This window comes from Monodon monoceros, unplaced genomic scaffold (genome assembly GCF_005190385.1).
Source record: "Monodon monoceros isolate NGI ecotype Baffin Bay Population unplaced genomic scaffold, NGI_Narwhal_1 Super_Scaffold_2, whole genome shotgun sequence".
Taxonomy (NCBI): Eukaryota; Metazoa; Chordata; class Mammalia; order Artiodactyla; family Monodontidae; genus Monodon; species Monodon monoceros.
The window spans coordinates 20828260-20851320 of NW_021703776.1; the positions used below are offsets into that span (position 1 = coordinate 20828260).

Sequence of the window (23061 nt, forward strand, 5' to 3'; positions counted from 1 at the left end):
CTCAGAGCAGAATAAAGCAAAAAGAATGAAAAGATTGAGGACAGTCTTAGAGCTCTCTGGGACAACATTAAACACACCAACATTCGAATTATAGGGGTCCCAGAAGAAGAAGAGAAAAAGAAAGGGGCTGAGAAAATATTTGAAGAGATTATAGTTGAAAACTTCCCTAATATGGGAAAGGAAATAGTCAATCAAGTCCAGGAAGTGCAGAGAGTCCCATACAGGATAAATCCAAGGACAAACACACCAAGACACATATTAATCAAACGATCAAAAATTAAATACAAAGAAAAAATATTAAAAGCAGCAAGAGAAAAACAACAAATAACATACAAGGGAATGCCCATAAGGTTAACAGTTGATCTTTCAGCAGAAACTCTGTAAGCCAGAAGGGAGTGGCAAGACATATTTAAAGTGATGAAACGGAAAAACCTACAACCAAGATTACTCTACCCAGCAAGGATCTCATTCAGATTCAACGGAGAAATTAAAACCTTTACAGACAAGCAAAAGCTAACAGAATTCAGCACCACCAAACCAGCTTTACAACAAATGCTAAAGGAACTTCTCCAGGCAGGAAACACAAGAGAAGGAAAAGACATACAATAACAAACCCAAAACAATTAAGAAAATGGTAATAGGGAGATACATGTTGATAATTATCTTAAATGTAAATGGATTAAATGCTCCCACAAAAAGACACAGACTGGCTGAATGGATACAACAACAAGACCCATATATATGATGTCTACAAGAGACCCTCTTCAGACCTAGGAACACATACAGACTGAAAGTGAGAGGATGGAAAAAGATATTCTATTCAAATAGAAATCAAAAGAGAGGTGGAGTAGCAATTCTCATATCAGACAAAATAGACTTTCAAATAAAGACTATTACAAGAGACAAAGAAGGACACTACATAATGATCAAAGGATCAATCCAAGAAGAAGATATTACAATTGTAAATATATATGCACCCAACATAGGGGCACCTCAATACATAAGGGAAATGCTAACAGCCGTAAAAGGGGAAATCAGCAGTAACACAATCATAGTAGGGGACTTTAACATGTCACTTTCACCAATGGACAGATCATCCAAAATGAAAATAAATAAGGAAACACAAGCTTTAAATTATACATTAAACAAGATGGACTTAATTGATATTTATAGTACATTCCATCCAAACACAACAGAATACACTTTCTTCTCAAGTGTTCATGGAACATTCTCCAAGATAGATCACACTGTGGGTCACAAATTAAGCCTTAGTAAATTTAAGAAAAGTGAAACCATATCAAGTATCTTTTCTGACCACAATGCTATGAGACTAGATATCAATTACAGCAAAAAATCTGTAAAAAATACAAACACATGGAGGCTAAACTATATGCTACTAAATAACCAAGAAAACACTGAGGAAATCAAAGAGGAAATCAAAAAATACCTAGGAACAAATAACATTGAAAACATGATAACTCAAAACCTATGGGATGCAGCAAAAGCCGTTCTAAGAGCGAAGATTATAGCAATATAATCCTACCTCAAGAAACAAGAAACATCTCAAATAAACAACCTAACCTTACACCTAAAGCAATTAGAGAAAGAAGAACAAAATAACCCCAAAGTTAGTAGAAGCAAAGAAATCATACAGATTAAAGCAGAAATAAATGAAAAAGAAATGAAGGAAACGATAGCGAAGATCAATAAAACTAGAAGCTGGTTCTTTGAGAAGCTAAACAAAATTGATAAACCATTAGCCAGACTCATCAAGAAAAAATAGAGAAGACTCAAATCAATAGAATTAGAAATGAAAAAGGAGCAGTAACAACTGACACTGGAGAAATACAAAGGATTATGAGCGATTACTCCAAGCAGCTCTATGCCAATAAATTAGACACCCTGGAAGAAATGGACAAATTCTTAGAAAAGCACAACCTTCCGAGACTCAACCAGGAAGAAACAGAAAATATAAACAGACCAATCACAAGCACTGAAATTGAGACTGTGATTAAAAATCTTCCAACAAAAGCCCAGGCCCAGATGGCTTCACAGGCAAATTCTATCAAACATTTAGAGAAGAGCTAACACCCATCCTTCTCAAACTCTTCTAAAATACAGCAGAGGTAGGAACACTCCCAAACTCATTCTACGAGGCCACCATCACCCTGATACCAAAACCAGACAAAGATGTCACAAAAACAGAAAACTACAGGCCAATATCACTGATGAGCATAGATACAAAAATGTTAACAAAATCCTAGCAAACAGAATTCAGCAGCACATTAAAAGGATCATTCACCATGATCAAAAGGGGTTTATCCCAGGAATCAAGGATTCTACAATATACACAAGTCAATCAATGTGTTAAACAATATTAACAAATTGAAGGAGAAAAAACCATATGATCATCTCAATAGATGCAGAAAAAGCTTTCGACAAAATTCAAGACCGATTTATGATAAAAACCTGCAGAAAGTAGGCATAGAGGGAACCTACCAGAACATAATAAAGGTCATATATGACAAACTCACAGTCAACATCGTTGTCAATGGTGAAAACCTGAAACCATTTCCACTAGATCAGGAAGAAGACAAGGTTGTGCACTCTCACCACTACTATTCAACATAGCTTTGGAAGTTTTAGCCACAGCCATCAGAGAAGAAAAAGAAATAAAAGGAATCCAAATTGGAAAAGAAGAAGTAAAGCTGTCACTGTTTGCAGATGACATGATACTATACATAGAGAATCCTAAAGATGCTACCAGAAAACTACTAGAGCTAATCAATGAATTCGGTAAAGTAGCAGGATACAAAATTAATGCACAGAAATCTCTTGCATTCCTATATACTAATGAAGAAAAATCTGAAAGAGAAATTAAGGGAACACTCCCATTTACCACTGCAAGAAAAAGAATAAAATACCTAGGAATAAACCTACCCAAGGAGACAAAAGACCTGTATGCAGAAAACTATAAGACACTGATGAAAGAAATTAAAGATGATACAAACAGATGGAGAGATATACCATGTTCTTGGATTGGAAGAATCAACATTGTGAAAATGACTATACTACCCAAACCAATCTACAGGTTCAACGCAATCTGTATCAAACACCAATGGCATTTTCACAGAACTGGAGGAAAAATATTCACAATTTGTATGGAATCACAAAAGACCCTAAATAGCCAAAGCAATCTTGATAAAGAAAAATGGAGGTGGAGGAATTAGGCTCCTAGACTTCAGACTATACTACAAAGCTACAGTAATCAAGGCAGCATGGTACTGGCACAAACACAGAAATATAGATCAATGGAACAGGATAGGAAGCCCAGAGATAAACCCATGCATATATGGTCACCTTATTTTTGGTAAAGGAGGCAAGAATATAAAATGGAGAAAAGACAGCCTCTTCAATAATTGGCTCTGGGAAAACTGGACAGCTACATGTAAAAGAATGAAATTAGAACACTCCCTAACACCATACACAAAAATAAACTCAAAATGGATTAAAGACCTAAATGTAAGGCCAGACACTATAAAACTCATAGAGGAACACATAGGCAGAACACTCTATGACATAAATCATAGCAAGATCCTAGACCCACCTCCTAGAGAAATGGAAATAAAACCAAAAATAAACAAATTGGACCTAATGAAACTTAAAAGCTTTTGCACAGCAAAGGAAAGCATAAACAAGACGAAAAGACAACTCTCAGAATGGGAGAAAATATTTGCAAATCAAGCAACTGACAGAGGATTAATCTCCAAAAGCAGCTCATGCAGCTCAATATCAAAAAAACACAAACAACCCAATTCAAAAATAGGCAGAAGACCTAAATAGACATTTCTCCAAAGAAGATATACAGAGTGCCAACAAACACATGGAAGGATGCTCAACATGACTAATCATTAGGGAAATGTAAATCAAAACTACAATGAGGGCTTCCCTGGTGGCGCAATGGTTGATAACCTGCCTGCTAATGCAGGGGACACAGGTTCGAGCCCTGGTCTGGGAGGATCCCACATGCCGCGGAGCAACTAGGCCCGTGAGCCACAACTACTGAGCCTGCGCATCTGGAGCCTGTGCTCCACAACGAGAGAGGCCGCGATAGTGAGAGGCCCGTGCACCACGATGAAGAGTCGACCCCGCTTGCCACAACTGGAGAAAGCCCTCACACAGAAACGAAAACCCAACACAGCAAAAATAAATTAATTAATTAATAAACTCCTACCCCCAACATCTTCTTTAAAAAGAAAAAAACAAACAAAAAAAACTACCATGAGATATCACCTCACACCTATCAGAATGGCCATCATCAAAAAATCTACAAACAATAAATGCTGGAGAGGGTGTGGAGAAAAGGGAACACTCTTGCACTGTTGGTGGGAATGTAAATTCATACAGCCACTATGGAGAACAGTATGGAGGTTCCTCAAAAACCTAAAAACAGGACGACCATATGACCCAGCAATCTCACTATTGGGCATATACCCTGAGAAAACCATAATTCAAAAAGAGTCATGTACCACAATGTTCATTGCAGCTCTATTTACAATAGCCAGGACATGGAAGCTACCTAAGTGTCCATCGACAGATGAAAGGATAAAGAAGATGTGGCACATATATACAATGGAATATTACTCAGCCATAAAAAGAAACAAAACTGAGTTATCTGTAGTGAGATGGATGGAGCTAGAGGCTGTCATACAGAGTGAAGTAAGTCAGAAAGAGAAAAATAAATACCGTATGCTAACACATATATATGGAATCTAAAAAAAAAAAAAGTTCTGAAGAACCTAGGGGCAAGACAGGAATAAAGACGCAGATGTAGAGAATGGAGTTGAGGACACGGAGAGGGAGAAGGGGAAGCTGGGATGAAGTGAGAGAGTGGCATGTACTTATATATAATACCAAATGTAAAATAGATAGCTAGTGGGAAGCAGCCGCATAGCACAGGGAGATCAGCTGGGTGCTTTGTGACCACCTAGAGGGGTGGGATAGGGAGAGTGGGAGGGAGACGCAAGAGGGAGGGGATATGGGTATATATGTATATGTATAGCTGATTCACTTTGTTATAAAGCAGAAGCTAACACACTATTGTAAAGCAATTATACTCTAATAAAGATGTTAAAAAATAAGTAAATCGAGTAAGAATTTTATAATTATAGTATTAGCACTTTATTTTTTTCAAGTTCCTGCAGATCACAGTAAAATGTAAGAATCATATCGATATAGTTCCAGGTTAATCAACTGAAAGTTTTTCATAGTCTCTTGATTTTTTCTGGTTTAGATAATGCAAAACAGTCTATTAAATCTTTTCTACTGAATACAAACACTGTTGGATGTCACAGGACGAGGACCAAATTGGCTAATAACAATAGCTATTATTTATGTGCTACGAATGATAAAACTGTATGCCAAGAACTCTGCCAAGCACTTCAGAGATTTAATCTCTATAATCCTTGAAAGAACCTGATGGAGAATATACTGCCCCATTTTATAGAAGTGATCATGGCTTAGAGAAGCCAAGTCTCACATTTGCAAAGTGGCAGAGCTGCCTTATCTCTAGTGTGTTTGGGGTTACTTTTAGGATTGTCTTCTAACTACATGGATGTTTCATTATATAAGTTTATGAAATTCCATGATTCATTTCATCTATTTACTTGGCACTTCTTAAGACACAGAGTACAGTTAATCATTTGAAATTCTGTTTACCTTCACTTCACTATTTTTTTTTTTTTTTTTTTTTTTTTTTTTGTGGTACGCAGGCCTCTCACTGTTGTGGCCTCTCCCATTGCGGAGCACAGGCTCCGGACACGCAGGCTCAGCGTCCATGGCTCACGGGCCCAGCTGCTCCACGGCATGTGGGATCTTCCCGGACCGGGGCACGAACCCATGTCCCCTACATCGGCAGGCGGACTCTCAACCACTGTGCCACCAGGGAAGCCCTCACTTCACATTTTTGACCACCTGAATTGAATAGATATTTTGGCATAATGGAAACATACATGATATTTTATCGTGATGTAAGTCTTGTTTTTACTCACAAATCACCCAGTGACAGAATTACCTATATTTAAGTAGGCTCGTCAGCTTACCTAAGTGTTAAAGGGAGCAAATAAAAACAAAGACAAAATGATAAGCTACCAAAGAAGAGTCACTGGGGATGCAACTTTGAGGTCATAAACATCTAATAAGTCCAAGAAAGAAAAGAATGAAAATTATTTTAAGGTATTTTATAAGATGCTTACGCTTTGAAAGTTTGCCTTGCATGAATTCTAGAAGGCAGAAGAACTACTAGGAAGAGGATTGTGTATCCCATTTAACTGAAATCAGGGTGGATAATTTTAATGGACCCAAATATGGAAGGCCAATTAGCTCATTAGCTAACTGTAAGGGAATCAGTTTCCTTAGAATGTCTAGAATATTTGAAACAGCTATGTAGTATCTTTTTTTTTTTTTGGTATGCTCTATTTCCAATATTAGTTACACAGACACGCTAACTTTTCTACGTAAACAATAATCAATGATGTGATTGTTACCCATTCCATTATGAATTCTACTCATGAAACTGGCACAGAGACAGCATAATGTCACACTTCACATCCCTAATTACTGGCCTATGGAAGCAAGAGATCTAAGGATTTACCCAATGAATAATATAAAAATATAGTCATCAGATCATAAATATTTATTACTACATCAAAAGTTTGCTAGCCAATTTTTCAGTAATTCCTTCAGCATAAAATACTTGAGTCAGTATATTGGAAAACAATTAATTAAAATTCAGACTTAGCTCTGAAAGGATAGGAAATTGAAACTATATCAAATATTTTATGCCACAAAATGCCTTTATCTAACTTTTGTCTTAGTTTCATTCTCTTTCCCTATAGGTTTGATTGCAGGTTCTTAAATTTATTCACCTACTAAACATGCAATTATCATTTTAAATATGACAAGGCATCTACCTGTTTTGTGAAGAAAGGATTAGAGCTAAGAGGCAGACTTTTGTGTTTTTTGCAAAAACAAAGGGAATACTGAAATAAACTTCAGTATCTATTTCACTTAATTTAAATATTTTTCTTTATTCAGCCTAATTTTTCTCATGAACTTTTACTTTTTTTAAATCAGAAAAAACACACTGATACTTACTAATATTAATAGCAACTTTACTGTGATTGACTGAATCAATACATGGAAAAGATAACTGTAGTTATGACCTATCTTGTATAGCCTATGTATACAAAATATACAATAATGTCTTTATTTTCAATATCGAGGAACATGCTAACCTCATAATATGTGAAAATGATCATGTTATTGGTGTGGGTGAAACATTACTGTAGGAGAGAAGATAAATATTGATTTATTCTTGGTAAATTCTAGCGAAAGGGGGAGGGGCACTTGCAGACACAGAGGTAAGGGGCTAGAGATACTAAGTTTGGAGTAATTACTATAGAGGCCTAGGTCCTAAGCTTTCACTCTCAGATTCTTTTCTTATTTCTCTATGGATTTTCTATTTAAAATGATTTTTCAACCTCAAGTTTTTATTAAGGAGTAATTAATTAGTTCTATTTTCACCAATTTAACTACTTAGAGTTTTTAATCAGCAGGAAGCAACCAGTGTAACCCACATTAGGTTGACGTATTTTGATGCACCATACAATAATTCTGTTGTTTTAATATCCATTTAATAGATATTTAGGGGTCCCTATCATGTGCTCTGTAAAGGGCCCAGAAGATTCAAAGATGAGTAAGACATAGTCCCGAACCTTAAAATATTATGAACTATATCTCAAACTAGCAAAGAAAACTAGCATATATTTATCATGGATAAGTACATGATTCCTTCTCAGTATTTCAGTGAAATATTAAAAATAACCGGTGCTCTTAAAAACACAATACAAAACAACATTAAAAACCAGAAAATGTTTACCCCTTTTCTTTGGAGTAATGCAGAAGATAGCTATCCTTATTTCTCATTTACCTAGTTGGCACCCAGTACAGTAATGGCACAGAGTAAGAGCTCAAGAATATTTGTTGAATGCAAAAATTAGTAGCCAGGCAACATTTTAAGAAAGCATGAGCTAGCCAAAGAAGAGCTGTCCAAAGGTGCAAAACGTTTTGGGAAACGGGTATTAGCTAGGGAGGGGTACTCCCAGGGAAGAGAAGCCAGTGAAGGAGAGAAAGTCAGAAGTGGCCATTGATTTCACCAAGTGGGCGAACCCTAAAGACATTTCCAAGTTTCATTTCAGTAGGCTACTGAGGGTAGAAATAATAGTATAGGAAATTGGAGAGAGAGGGAGTGCTGAGAAAATGGATGCAGTGGTTGCCTACCTACTACTAAGAAGTCTGGTAGGGAAAGGCAGGAAATACATAGAAAAGTAACTAAAAGGAGAAAGCATCTGGCAGAGAAAAGAGGAGGAAAAAGTGGAAAAGAGAAACTTAAGATAAAGATCAGAGGATGTGAATTTGAAAGTTCAGGTAGAATGTTAGCTTCAGAATGAAGAAAGAATATCCTCTTTTTTTCTGACTCTAGAGGGGAAAAAAAGTAGAGTGCAAGCAATAATAAAATTTTACCTTCACCTTCATTTATGAGGAAACTTGATTCATAATCTCAGCAAAGTAGGATGAGAGATGGTTATCTTGGGGAGCAGGGCAGTGATGGGAAATTATAGCCTCCCCCCCGAAAATCTTGCATTTAAAGATTTCTCAGGGGCTTCCCCGGTGGCGCAGTGGTTGAGAGTCCGCCTGCCGATGCAGGGGACACGGGTTCGTGCCCCGGTCCGGGAAGATCCCACGTGCCGCGGAGCGGCTGGGCCCGTGAGCCATGGCCGCTAAGCCTGTGCGTCCGGAGCCTGTGCTCCACAACGGGAGAGGTCACAACAGTGAGGGGCCCGCGTACGGCAAAAAAAAAAAAAAAAAAATTCTCAGTTTTCCATGCTGTCATCACACAGCATGCCGTTAATTAGCTGGTGGTTTCATGGCACTGCTGTTCCTCAAGGCCAGGTTTGGGACTAGCAGAGAAACGATGTCTAGTGCACTGAGGTTGTCTGCCCCACTAATTCAGACAAGCAAAGCTTGTCATTCAAATATTTCAATTGTCCAAACTCCTCATCTTGGGTTTTGTATATCTGGATCTACATGATTTTTATAAACTCTCTTAATGAATACAAACTAAAGAAGAGATTACTACTCAAACACAGATGTGGAAGATTTTTTTCTTTTCATAAGGAGACTATGATAGCTTTGTTTCAACTTGGCTAGGCTATCGTACTCAGTTATTCAGTTAAACACTAATCTTGGCATTGATTTTGTAGATGTGGTCAACATCTATAATCAGCTGACTTTAAGTAAAGGAGATAATCCTTGATAATTTGGGTGGCCATCATCCAATCAACTGAAAAGCTTTATGAGCAAAACTGAGGTTTCCCTGAGGGAAAAAACATTCTGTCTCAAGACTGAAGAATCAGCTCCTGTCCCAGAGTTTGAAGCCTGCCCGACTGCCCTAAGGATTTCCAATTTGTGAGGCACCAAGATTTTCGTAAGCGAATTCCTACCAGTTCCGTTTCTCTGGAGAACACTGATATAGAGATCAAAGCTCAAAGTTAACTGAAAAGAGTAGTTCTGATCTCCTATTTCTGACACTACACAGTGCTATCTATTTAAATTCAGTTATTAAACTTATTGAAGCAAAATGAAGATTAGAGTGGTGGTCAGTGACTGGGGCAGGGGATATGTGACAGGGGAGGCGGTTTCACACAAATTTTCCCTCCTTTACTTATTTAATGCAGCATAAATCTTGCATAAAATCACATGCTTTGATTTTAATCACAATTAATTAGTCCTGGGGTTATATCTCCTATTGACTCACATTGTGGCATCAGATCTCTCAGTTAAACACATAGAGATGCAGCTTATGTCTGAATAATTTAGATTAGATATAGTCTAAAAACATTTCCCCAGGGGCTGTTTTAAGCCACCCCGAGTAGACAAACTAGTATGCATAAGTCTACTGCTCTGTAGGCAAGTGACACACCATGCTGTATACTGTGTGTGTGTATTTGTATTTAAATTCTTCTCTTGTTCTCTGTTTTAGATACAATCTTAGTTTATTCATCTGTTAAATGTTAAACATTTATTGCACTGTGGCATTAAGACATTTATTTAATGCTGGGTTAAGCACCTGGTTATTTTTAGGTGAAAGGTAAAAAATAATTATTCTTCAGTTTTAGCATTCAGAAAAGGGTATACTTTTCATCAATTTCCCCTATTTATGTTCACTTTAACTGAAGTCTGTGGGGTTACTCTGCTGGAACAGATTTATTGTTTTTAGGCCAATTACAGATACTACAAATTATAGCAATAACCACTTTGGAATAGCCATGTATTCTATAGAAGACTCTGAGACATGATTTAATTGGTTATCTGAGTGCAACTCAAGCTAGATCATGATTCTACAGAAGAATTTCGTAGTTGTTCGCTCCCATGCAATCTGGAGGGTATTGCTTTCATGAATTTTAAAATATCCTTTCAGAGAAGCACAAAATTTAGTCATTTATTATAGACATTAAATGCTAATGAGAACATTTAAAAACAGTGGTCAGGCTACTCAGCCACCATGCACTTCATAATTTATAGGTATATTTTATTTCTTCAGGTTATAAAGGATGTGTTTGACATATTATCGGACTGACCTTGCTTCTTGGCAAATGCTATCTGAAAGTCTCTAGAACTAATTCCACTGCCAGCCATTCTTTTCAAGGACAGCTTGTTATTATTCTCTTGGAAACAATTAACAGACCGTCGTACAGAATAACATGTACTTTGTCCTGAAATTCTTTATTGAAAAAGGCCCAGAAAACAAAGTGGTTTCAGAGTTTGACTCTCGAGACTCTTAATTTCGGATAACTTTTTCTCTGTACTTAAATTTTAGAATCTTCAAATATTATGAAAACACATTGGCTAGAAAAATTATTTTAAAAGAAAATCCAGAGCATATCTTACGTTAAAGCTGGGATTCAGCCTAACCTGCTACATTATTTCCACTAATATGTACTTTGCCAGGCAATGGGATTTGATGCTCAGTTTGACATGAGCATCAAATCATAAAAGATACATTTTTGTTTAATATCTGGGACTTATTAAGGTTGAAAATAAACAGAAGCATTATGGATTCGCCTTTTTTTGTTTTTTTTTTTTTAGATCAACACGGTTCGAAATCAACAGGATTTTCTAGCTAAATATCCTAATCCAGCTTTATCAAATCCTTTTGCACCGTTTTAGAATAAGATTTCATTTAGGTCACAAAATTCTGTTAAAGGAATTATTTAAAAATGAATTTATTTCCTACCTAATCAAGCACAGAGCTGAAGTAGGAATTGTGCACAGAAAATTATATATCCACAGTCTTCCTTTTCTAAAGCTTATAGTCTAAGGCAGGGGTCAGCAAACTTTTTCTGGAAGTGGCCAGACAGTATCTTTTGTTTAATGGGCTATATGTCTCTGTAGCAACTACTCAGCTCTGCCACTCTAGCACAAAACTAGTTATAGACAACGTGGAAAGGAATGTGTTTGACTGTTCCAATAAAACTTTATTTACAAAAACAGGCAGTGGACCAAATTTGTCCATGTGTCATAGTTTGCCAACCTTTGACGTAAAGGAAGGTCATGGCAAGATAAGTAGCATTGCTTCATTGGCCTCTGGAAAGAATCTGGCATGAAGGCTCCAGGTGGTATCAGAACTAGGACAGGGTATATTAAAGTAAGAGAGTATCAACCACGAAATGAGTTTTACATTTCTAGGATACTGATTATATTCTAAAGTTTTTCAAATACTATCAATAGTACTATACACAATTCATAGTTTATATAATACTTTCCCACATACCAGCTCTTATCGGGAAGATGATTGTGTCTATTGTATAGAAAAGATGAAGTGATTGTTGCTCAAAGCAATTAAGCCTGTTGTTTAAGCAATTAAGCCTGTACTAGACCCACATCTTCTGATTCCAAGTATTCCAGGTTTAAACTCTTGAAAGAACTCACAGTGCGAATTCTTTAAGAAATGAGAATGAATGGAAGAAATCTTGGAACATGAAAGCCAGGCAGGTGGCCCATTTTTAAAAAGGAGAAAATGTTTCTAGAAACTGCGAACAGGTAAATAACATTTGTTACCCTTTTAGAACCGTGTTAGAAAAGTTATTCATGAGCACTTTGAAAAGAAATGAATAATTACTAGAAGCCAACATGGGATGACTAAAAATTAATCAATCTTAGTTAACCTTATTTCCTCTATGCTATAAGGTTATTAGAACAGTTCCATAGACATAGAGCATTTTGAGTTTAGCAAGACATTTAACAAAAAGCTCTTGATGGAGGTAAGTTAGAGAAATATGACGTGGAAAATACCTCTGATAATTTATAGTTTTTCTTAAACTACTTTACTGAGGTATGATTGACATACAAAGAGCTTTACATATTTAATGTATACAACTTGATGAGTTTGGAGATGTGTACACCTGTGAACCCATCACCTCCATCATCACTATGCCATAATCCATCATCACTATGCCATAATCCATATCCATCATCTCCAGAAGTTTCCTCTTTATTTATTATTCTTATGTACAGAAAATTATTTATTATTATTTTGTGATAGGGACATTTACCATAAGTTCTATTCTTTTAGTAAATTTTAAAGGATTCAACATAGCATTGTTACCTATAGGCTCTATGCTCTACAGTAGATCTCTAGGATTTATTTATCTTGTATTAACTGAAACTTTGTATGCTCTAATACCTCCCCTTTTCACCCTCCCCCCAGTTCCTGGCAACCACCATTTATAGTTTTTTGAATAGCAGAACCCACATAAATTCATAAATGGATTAATGTCACCATGCCATCGGACTCTATGAGTAACTGCATTTAATGTACGTGTATGTATATACAGAATTTTAAAAAATACCAATAGATCATATGAATAACAAGAAAGTATGCCCATTAGATATATAAATTATAAATCTGGGAGGAATGAATCAGGATTCAAAAGGATCTTAGACTGAAAATAGACTGAAACCAGCAGATGAAATTTAATAGGTGCTAAGAGTTGAGTTTAGATTTTAGAAAATGAAAATGAAATACAAAAAAATGACACCTGTTGACTCCCTGAAGGATGTCAGGTATAGGTTACCAGGAAAGAGACTTTGATTCAAGTTAAGGAAGACCCTTTAATAGTTATGACTCTGCCATAATGGGGCGAACCATCTCACTTAGGGAGTGGTGGGAAGACAATGGGTTTCAGAGCTTTAGAGCAATGCTTCCCAACTTTAATGTGCCTATAAATCACCTGCTAAAAATTGTTAAAAAGCAATTCTTGATCCAGTCGGTCTGGGGTGGGACTTGAGATTCTGTATTTCTAACAAGCTCCAGAGATGCCATTATTGTGGTCCATGACTGTCCGCAGGTGTGGCAAGGCTTTAAGGAATGGAATTAAGAGTCCTACATACCTGGTTCCACCACTTAACTGCTGGGTGTCCTTGGAACTTATTTAATGTCTCAATCGAATTTAACCTGTTTAAATGGAGATAATAATACCTATATCTCATAAGACTCTTAGGAGGATTAAACAACATTTTATATGTTGGCACATAGTGAGCATTAAATAAATACACATTTCCTTTCGCCCTTCACTTCCTCATCGTCAGATATATTTGAACTCAGGTAGGATGATCCTCTTAGGAAATCTGAAACAGATTCCTGCATTTTGCACGTCTCTTATAGAAAATATGTTATAAACTGGAAAAGCTGAAGTTCAGTGGCTCTTCCCTATTCTTTCCTGGATTTAAAGTAGATGTATACATATTTGGTGTCTACCATTAACCACCACCTCCCTCAGTACCCACAAATTTGTTTTTGTGAAGGGGGTATTTGTGGGTGGGTCATAGAGCAATGAGCCTTGGGTTTAACTAAAGGAGGAATTTTCTTCTCCCCAAAGGAGATAGCTGCTAAAAATCACATCTACTACCTACTCCTGCAGCATCATGGAGCTCTTCCAAATCTCCCACACTATCCTGGGCATTACTACACTTTGCCCTACCCTAGAGAGCACTCTGCTTCCAGCTGAAATTGTCAGCTCTCCCAGAAGCAACTCTGAAGACTGCAAACTCACCATTTTTCAGCTGGACTGCTGTTGGGTTTGATGACAGTCAAACTGCTGTTGGGTTTGATGACTCCTTCATGTGCCCTTTGTGAGGTGAGTCTTAGGCTTTTCAGTTTTCAATCTCCTTATTGATAGTAGTTAAGCACTGTCTCTTTCAGTTAATGACAGCTCCTGCCCTTGGAACCAATAGAGCAAGAATTTTTTCTGCACTGTGTCTGTATTCACTTAAACTATAACTGTAGCATCAATGGGAGGGAACACTCTGGACACGGGTACAGGCGCGCACATGAGCCAGTGCATGCGCGCAAACACACACACACACAGACACAGACACTATGACTTTCTCCCCACTCAGAGGGATCTGCACAAGGGACCATGGGTCAGGCTCCTTTCTGCTGGCTCATGCCTATCAGTTTAGGTTCATTGGTTCCTACCTGGCTTCTCTCTTCTTCAGGTCCTAGCTGCAGCTAAGATGCCCTGAGGGTCATTTAATTTAGGATATAATTCACCTGGCTGCTGCAGTTTTAAGCCTGATATTCAGCCAGGACTCTCTTGCCAACTAAATGTACTTTTGAAGAGCCAATTTCTAGTTCTCTTTTGACATTTTAAAACTGAAAAATAGCCAATTCTATTTTAAAATAATTAGAGAACTGTGCAGTTTTATTCTTAAGTTGCTATCCAATCTAGGCTGCTCTATCCATGGGAACTTTTGACAAATACACCTTTATTCCTGTGTCCCCTTCTCTCTGCTCCCCTCCATCCCTGATTGGGCGAAGCAAAGTGCAGCTCATCTTCTGAGAATCCTGCGTTTTCTGTCTGGAGAAGCTGGTCATGTTTATTTGGCCAGAAGTCAATAAAATGTATTTATCAGTATCTGGCTGATCTTCTGAAGTAGTAATATTCTCTTCATGTATTCTTTCCCCAGTTGATTCAAACATGATTTTTCAGGCAAAAGGGAATAAAAAGTTCCCTGAGCTATGGAGCAGATCACTAGCTGAGTACATGAGTTCTACTTTCACTCCAATTGTGGTTTGGTTATCACTGGAGAAATTTGGCAGCTCATCATCAAAATGGGAGCAGAATCAACCACTGGTGTGTCCATTAATTAAGGGACCTACCTCCCCCCAAAAACTGTTACTGCTTAAGCTAATGGCCAGGAAATTCTCTGGGCAAAATCATGTTCTGAATTACACTCCAAAATAAGTGTAGAAAATACACACTAAGATTAAAATGATTTACAATTTTAAAAAGCACACTTTACAGTTTAAATTCTGATAGATATGGGCAGATGCCGGAGGATAAACATGTTTTGGCCAACTGGCTGTGGACCCTCTAAATGGCTTAATAGCCTGCAAGTAACTCTGACAATTTCCAAAATAGCTTTTATGAGCCAGGGCAAAATAAACTCACTGAAACCACTGTTTCAGCACATGAAACTACACAGAGATGTTTAGTGAAACTTGCACTCCAATAAGTACCAAAACCTTATAAATTAGAAACTGTTAGCCACAGGGCCAACAGACTGGATGAGGCATTGAAAGAAATCTAGGTCTATTCTTAGAACTCCTTTGTATTCCTAGATTTTTGGTCAACAAGTTACAAAACTTTAGTGAATTATTTTGCCTCTCTGAGTCTCCATTTCAGTAAGTGAAGAGCGCAACTTTTGAATGCATACTATCTGCCAGTCATTTTGCTGGCACTGGGGATAATACAAATAGATGATGCTTATTTTATTCATGTTATGTGCCCAGCTATGTGCCAGGCTTTGTGAAGAACCTTTAATATAAATTATCTGATTTCATCCTCACAGAAACCCTATGGAGAGGATACTGTCACTGTTACTGGAAATAATACTGTTATGTACTTGTTTGGGAGATGGGGAAACTGAAGCATGGAGAGGTGAGTACCTTGCCCATGGTTACTCACAGCCTGTACTTCTAACCGTTATGTTTAAGTGACTTCCTGTCTTCTAAGCCGAACACTGCCTCCTAAACTTTAATGTGCTTACAAATCACTTGGGGAGCTTGTTAAAATGCAGTGTCTTTTTTTGTTCTTTTCTTTTGTACATGGACAAGAATGTTTATAACAGCTATATTCATAATATACAGACTGAGGCACAGTCATGTGATGGAATATTATTCAGAAATATGAAATGATAAATTGCTGATATGTACAGCAATATAGATACATTTATAAATTTAGACTCCATTGACGGGAAGTTCCTTCCAGACCAGGCAAACCTAATCTATGGTGATCGAAGAGCACAATTTGCCTATGTGGGATGCAGATTGCTTGTACAGGGACACAGAACACTGGGAGGAGGAAAATATTTAATATCTTGACTTTGGTGGCCTCATATGGGTATATGTCTTTAGACAGATCAAACTGTACATTCTAGTTATGTGCATTTCACTCTATATAAATTTTATGTCAATTTAAAAGTAAGTGTGGAACATGGTGCATTTTTTTTTTTTTTTTTTGCGGTACGCGGGCCTCTCACTGCTGTGGCCTCTCCTGTTGCGGAGCACAGGCTCCGACGCGCAGGCTCAGCGGCCATGGCTCACAGGCCCAGCCGCTCCGCGGCATGTGGGATCTTCCCGGACCGGGGCACGAACCCACGTCCCCTGCATCGTCAGGCGGACTCCCAACCACTGCGCCACCAGGGAAGCCCCAATGGTGCATTTTTTAAAGACAAAAATATCTCCTTTTAAAATTTAAATTGTATTATTACTATCAGCCAAAACTATATCAAGCCTTAAATAAGCTTTTTTCTTTTATGCCACACTGCCAAATCAAATGTATGTTGTTTTTATTGTTAAAATATGCTCCATCTCCAGAGTAGCCATACTTTAGTAAAATGTTGACCTTAAATTTCAAGTACTTTTAAAAAATACTGGAAATTCTAAGCAACCAAAAAAAAAGGTTACTATGTGGGAGAATATGTTAATTAGCTTGACTGTAGTAATCCATTCATATATATATATATAGTTATATATATGACTTGAATTGTTTATATATATATTACAGAACATCATATTGTACACCTTAAATACATACAGTACTATTTAAAATAATCTTTATAAGACTTAAGATAAAATGCAGTTTCTGATCAGGACATCTGATCAGTGAAGTCCAAGATTCTGCATTTCTGACAAACTCTCAGGTTCATGGGTCATAGTCTGAGTAGCAAGGTTCCAGTTCTGCAGTCCACTCCCTAGCTTGCAGATTAGAAATACTGGACAGCTGTTAAAAATTTCTAAGTCTAGGTCACAACTCATGACAACTAAATCAGAATTTCTGGGGCTGGAACTCGAGCATGGATCCATTTTTTTTAAAAGACCCCTAAGTAATTCCAATACACTGTTGCTCTCAAAATCAATTTAGTAGTCAACATGAATGTTAAAAATAATGGAATATAGTGCACTGCATTAGTAAACTAAGTACTCTGAAACTTTTTATATCAGTTTTTTTGTGTGTGTATATGTACATCTGCATATGTGTGTGACTGTACTGAGTTCTTGGTGTAACATGTATTGCTTATCGTGGTCAAGGTAAAAAAAAAAAATGAAAGCCACTCTGTACACTAAAAGGAATACAATTTCTTCTTTTTCTCTCCCTCTTTCTTCCTCCCTCTCTATCCCCATATTTGAAAAGGATTTAAGGGAGATTTGAAATATCCATGTTTCATTAAGATATTATCCTTGTCCACAAGAAGTTTAACATCTACTAGGGAGCCAGATATTTTACAATAGAAAAGGGTAGGTGTTATATAGAATATATGATGAGATATCTTGGGAGTATATAAGGAAGGTTGCAAATTACTATCTCAAGAATTCAGGGAAGGTGTCATAGTAGAATTGCCATGTTGCTGTGTCATTAATAGGAATCTGGCAAAGAGAAGGAATCTGGCAGAGGGATAGGAATTCCGAGGCGAGGCATTCTTTCTACCTGGTGCAAAGTCAAGGCGTGGTCTGGGTTTCACTTGCAGGATTAGTGTAAATTGGGAGATGATGACTATTATGAAAATCTGTGTTGAGGTGAAGCACCCTGGGAGTTCTAGGGGAAGTATTTATAGGAAAGCAATATGCTGAAATGGCCAAGAGGAAGGTGAGAAGCCAGAGCTCAGAGATGGAGAAGAACCAAGAACTGGTTCTAAAGGAGCAAGAAGATGAGGAGGGAACTAGAATAAGAATCATGGGGTCAGGAAGAAATGCAATCAGGAATTGGTGATGAAGAGAAGTATGAAATTGTTGACATAACTGGTTTAGAATAAGTAGCAGGGAGACTTCCCTGGCGGTGCAGTGGTTAAGAATCCACCTGCCGATGCAGGGGACGTGGGTTTGAGCCCTGGTCTGGGAAGATCCAACATGCCACGGAGCCGCTTAAGCCCCTGCGCCACAACTACTGAAGCCCAGGCACCTATAGTCCGTGCTCCGCAACAAGAGAAGCCACCGCAATGAAGAGAAGCCCCTGCTCGCCGCAACTAGAGAAAGCCCACGTACAGCAATGAAGACCCAACACAGCCAAAAATAAATAAATAAATTTTATAAAAATTAAAGAAATAAAAATTTTATAAAAATGAAAGGAGCAGGCACAATTCATGAACATCAGAGCTCATGTGGGTTTTATACCCAAGTAGACAGGTTTCATGAAAGGGAAGCTAAGAGAGTTCAATGTAGGTGGAATGAAATTACTGCCATATAAGGCTGCAACGGTACACTGGGACTTTAGAGTGGAAGATACTGTATTCCAAGCTAAGGAATTGTTTTGTCTGTTTCATAAATCCTGAGAGATTTATATGAGGGAAGTGGCGTGATCAGCTTATTTTAAAGATAAGTCTTCAGGTAAAGTTAGGGTTTGACTGCAGCTTAGAATGGCTAGTGCATTGACTGAGGTAACAGACAATGAGGTCCTGAACCAAGCTAAGAAAAGAAGCAGTTTTCTGAAGAGGAATTATCAAAGCTTATTGAATATGGAGTTAAGACAGAAGGAGAAGTTTTGGGAACCAATGTTTAGGTTCTAGTTTGAGAAATGGGGTCCACAATCATGCTATTAGGCTAGACTGAGAATTCAGGAAGCAGAGTTGTTGTGGAGAGGGGCAGGGTGAATGTACGGCGTTTGCAAGGTGGAGTGTCTAGTCAGCACCTAGTAGAAATATTGGGTCTAATGGAGGAGAAGCATATCAAGTAGACCAAGAAAGGATGAAGGGGCTGGAACAGACAATCTCTAAGACTTGAGGTCAAGCCTACCATATTTTACAGGCAGCATGACAGGGCGTGGTTAAAACAGCAATGAGAAGTTTTAGCTTTCAAAAATTTGTATTTCTAAGTCATAAAGGGAACCTGCATAAATGACTAGTAACAAATTAAAGTAGTTCTCAAAAGTAACCTGAATGAACTTTCACCAATATATTTCCTAAGCCTATAAGGCAGGATTGTAATGTACACTACAGCTATATAGCTTCTTCCTGTTAATCATACAGGCTAGAATAGTAATTTTGGTTTCACAGCAATCATTTAAAAGTGTTATTTTATTTTTTACAGAGAATGTTGTGTGTGTGTGTGTGTGTGTGTGCGCATGCGTGACTGTTATGTTTTGTTATATAACATAGAAGCTAATCTATCTTAAGTAGAGTGACTACTAATTGACAATTTTGATAGATTCAGCATCAAAAAAGCATCGGTAATCTACAGTATTTTCACAGTTTGCAGATTTGAGGTGAGTTGTATAAAACATCTTGCTATCAGGATGTGCTCTAGACTTAACAAAGGTATCCAAATTATCATTTAGATACAAGAAAGAGAAGAAACTACTATAAATACTATCTTCCTTTCCTTAAAATAAATGTGCAAAATAAATCCAAGTGGCTTAATTTTCAGTGGGGGTTTATTGTCCTAAATAAATGAAGCCACTAAATAAACAGAAGAGGAAACAGTGCCAGGACTGTAAATCCAACAATGCTTTGTTCATTTCATGAGATGGATAATTTCAGTGGGAATCCTTCTACCATGAGACAGGAAAATTCAGTACATAAATTTAACATTACAATGTAATAATAGGCTACACGAAAAATAATGTTTAAATAATAAAATCATGCCTTGCTCCAAATTTAATCCATTATTCATATTTTCCCATTAAACATCAATATAAACAGAATAATGTTAATTCAAAATTAATTATGTACTGTTTAAGTTCTTTGTGATAATACACACATCTCTCTTTTTAATGCTTTCTCTTTTCCCAGGTTCCATGTTTTAATTCTCTGGCAATATTTGTCATTTTCTCTATGTTTTATTAGTGTGTTGTAAATATTTCAATTATGCATCATTCTTACCACACTGTACTTTAACACTTGTGTTTCCCTCACTAGACTGTGAACTTCCAGGGGCGAAGATTCTGTGCCATTATTGCTTAATTAACCAATAGAACAAGCATAGTACCTTGGAGATAGAATTTTAAGAGAAAGAATTTTATTTTTAATATATTCTAAGAAAGGAGGGGGGCATCAAAATCGTCATCAAGGAAAAAATAGGAACATTGTCAGGTGTTCTCGTCCTAGTTTCATTATTTAGCATGATTTGTACTTTGATTTCCATATGAGGGCCATAATCTTTTCAATGCCTAGGAACTCCAAAGTTCTTAATTCTGTACTGTGTTTCATATTCATTTTCATATCAGAGTCTAATACTATAAGGAACCAATAATGTCTGTTGGATGAATAAACTTCACATTTGGAAATACTTTTTGCCTAAGGCATAAGATCTTAGGACAAGTTTGGAAACACTTAGCAAATACAGTCTTTCTCTTTTTAACTTAGTGTGCACTGAAATCTTGCCACAATGCCATCAATCAGCTAACCAACCAAGCAGGCAGCCCACCAAACAACCAACCAACCAATCAACCAACCAACCAACTAACCAACCAACCAATATGTATTTATTGAGCCTCTATTATGTGCTCAGTACCATGCTAAGCATTAGAAGGAGTATAAGGCATGGTTCCTCTGATTAAGGAACTTACACTCTTTGGTTATATGGTAATCAAACTTAAAAGGTTGAATTGAATTTAATGAAGTTCTTTTGGTACTTTAATTACTGAGACCAATGAATGGATATTTTGTTCCAAATACTGCATTATAGTAAACAAGGCTCTGGGATAATATTTCTGCATGGGATATATGTATTTTCAACTATTCTAGCTCATTACAGTAGAATACACTATTATTTTTAAAGAAGGCAGTCAGCCATTTTATCTGTTGAATATCTTTTGTCAAAGATAAAATAATAACCCTCATGTTACTTTGCCTTTCTACCTATACCTCTCTATTCCCTCTCTCTGACTTTTAGTTTTTGTACAATACTTTAATATTTATGTAAGTACAGTTGATCATGCTATTTAATAATGCAACAATTGCTCAGGGATGGTATCCATGCTGCTGGTTAGAGAAAGTATCAGAAAGATCATGTTGATAAATCTAACTTTGTTATTTCTTTTCCCAGCTGCTTCCACTTTTGATCTGTAAGTCCTTGTGTACCTTGACTATAAGCATAAGATCGACTAGACTATGTGAATACATCCCTATATGTGCCTCTGTTTGTCTCTTAGGCCAATGTAGGGAAGAAAACTATAAATTTGGTGTCAGTATTCACCCGTTGAAGGCAAGATAGCCTCTATCCAAGTTAAGAGAATCTCACATGACCACTGAAGGTGTGAGGTCTTGTTCAACTTCTTTAGCATCATGTCACGTGGTTGATCACTATCTCCCTCAAGAAATTCCTTTACTTGGTTTCCAGGACACCACATTCTCCTGGTTTTCAGTCTTACTGACTGTTCCTTCTAGTGTCCTCGTCTGTATCCTTTTTCTGCAACTGTTTCTCTTCTCTGTTCTACTTATTTCATAGATGATCTTATCCAATCCCGTGTATTTCAACATCACCCATATGTCAATTACTCTCCCCCAAATCTATAACTCCAGGCACAATCTCTCCTAAAACCTTCAGGCTCAATTATTTACTCAATATCAGAAGGTCCCATAAGTCATCTCAAACTTAATATGTATAAAACTGCTTATCCCTGAGTCTTCAATTCTCAGTAATTGAAACCACCATCCAGGACAAAAACTTCAGAGCCATCTTTGATCTCTCCTCCTTTCTCACTCTCAAGGTCCAAAAATCTATCCAGCCATGGCTACCTCCAAAGTATGTACTTAACCTACCCTCCTCTCACCACCACCACTGCTGCTACGCTAGTCCCAGGAATCATGATCTCTTTTCTGGACTACTCTAGTAGTATCCTAACTGGTCTCTCTGCTTCTCCCTTTTCTGCTGACAGTCTCTTCTCAACACAGGAGCCAGATCAGTGTTTAAAAAATATAAATCTTATTACTTTATTCTTCTGCTAAATGGTTATTCATCATGTTTAGAACAAAATCCAGGAGCTTTACTGTGGCCCACAAGGTCCTCCATGTCCAGCCTCTGCTCTCTCCCCAACCCCATAACCCTAACTTATATCCCCCAGCTACACTGGTCTCCTTGCTCTTCCTCAACAGACCGAGCACAGTGCATGCTGAGGCCCTTAGAGGTTTCTGTTCCTTCTGCCTGGTATGCCTTGCCTCATTTCATTGAGGTCTCTGTTGAAATGTCCTGACCTCAGCCCTTCCTTGAGTGTTCTATTCCCTAATTCTGCTTTATTTGTCGTCACAGCACTTCTGACTGATATACTATTTTTTTTATTTATGATTTTTAAAAATTGGAATATAATTGCTTTACAATGCTGTCTTAGTTTCTGCTGTAGAACAAAGTGAATCAGCTATATGTATACATATAAGGATGCAGTTCTAAAGGCCTGTTTCTTAATCATTTTACTCATGTATGACCACAGTTACATGCATATCAAA

General features: G+C 37.3%; 1 protein-coding gene across 1 annotated transcript in view; it reads right to left on the reverse strand.

Moving 5' to 3' along the window:
* Positions 1–23061, reverse strand: part of MAGI2 (membrane associated guanylate kinase, WW and PDZ domain containing 2) — a 1340884-nt gene that overhangs the window by 252070 nt on the left and 1065753 nt on the right. The window lies entirely within an intron of this gene.